The sequence below is a fragment of the Aplysia californica genome, unplaced genomic scaffold (genome assembly GCF_000002075.1).
Source record: "Aplysia californica isolate F4 #8 unplaced genomic scaffold, AplCal3.0 scaffold00002, whole genome shotgun sequence".
NCBI classification, from domain to species: Eukaryota; Metazoa; Mollusca; class Gastropoda; order Aplysiida; family Aplysiidae; genus Aplysia; species Aplysia californica.
Window position 1 is genome coordinate 1,221,622 of NW_004797272.1, and position 1,404 is coordinate 1,223,025.

The 1,404-nt window shown below is 39.7% G+C and overlaps 1 protein-coding gene across 1 annotated transcript in view; it reads left to right on the plus strand.

The window, feature by feature from the left end:
* Window positions 1-1,404, plus strand: part of LOC101853201 (polypeptide N-acetylgalactosaminyltransferase 5) — a gene marked incomplete in the record, with an annotated part of 130,496 nt that overhangs the window by 82,902 nt on the left and 46,190 nt on the right.

Sequence of the window (1,404 nt, forward strand, 5' to 3'; positions counted from 1 at the left end):
GGGAAAGAGAATAACGTGGTACTTCATAAATTGGGAAATATTAGAGGTGGAATTTACAGCACACTATCGCTTGTTTTTAAAGATTAGTGTATAAATTGGTGTTACATAGATACTTTCTGACCTAGTCCATACCGTATTTATGTTTATGAACTTTTCCCGTGAACTGGTTCTTTAAGGAGGGTTAATAGATGAACTAATTGGAGCTTGTGGTCACAGAATGGACATAAATAAATACACCTCCAGTCTGTGGGAGACACAGTGGAAGATGGAAGAAACAAATTGACAATAAATTCACAACACAATACCCAAGCTGGGTCCACTGGAACCTCCCGGCCTCTCCAGAAGAGACGAAGTCTTTTTTACTCGATTACGCATCGGACACACCTCCCTGACACATTAATACCTCCTTCGGGGAGACGAGAAACCGTTCTGTATCCGATGTGACGCAGCGTTTAGACACAACTTAACAGAATGTCTAGACTTTTGGAGAGACCCGAAGGAAATATTTTGAATGCAAAAAATTACAAGACCTGTTCTCCATCGTTTATCCCAACAGAATTGTCGATTTTATCAAGGCTATTGGCATTTACAGTAAATTGTGAATAACGTTATTTAAATTTTAGATGTTATTTAAAATGTATTAAACTAAGAGTTATTTACCACGAATTTCAAACATTTTAATAGAAATATTGACTGTGCTGTGAACTGTTGTGAATTCAACCGACTCGTGTTTCGCGCGCTCATATGACCGTATGCAGTTGCGAAGGCCGTGAAACTTTTACTATACTAAACTAAATACGTAAAATATGCATTATTGCACTTTGTTCACTATATCAGATTAAATATGTGTAGGTCTGTTTGCATAATCACATATATCTTCCCCACACGGTTGTGGATGGCATTTTAGACCACAGGCTTTTCCCCCCCTCTGAGTGCTCGTTGTTTTCCAAAATATCATTGGTTACATATTGTTTTACGAAAACAATACTTTAATCCCCACCCCCTCTCATTACAGAAAAAAAGTCTATTGAAGAATCTTTGAAAACAAAATCCAATATGACACTGAGCCTAGACAATGAAATTATTGAAATAAACGCCGAGGGTCATTATTATGACCCACACCCATTTTCCGGTGCCATGGTATCCGACTGTTATTATTACTTTTTCGTTGTTTCCTCGAACTGTCGGCATTTGATGTGTTGCGTCTCTCGCCCTGCTGGAAGTATCCCAAACCAGGACTGATGGGTCTGAGGTCTTGAGTAAACACCGAGCCATTAACCTGAGTCGCCGAGGGAATAGAGAGATGGAGACAGAAAGAGGGAAAGAAATTGAGGGAGAGAGAGAGAGAGAGAGAGAGAGAGAGAGAGAGAGAGAGAGAGAGAGAGAGAGAGAGAGAGAGAGAGA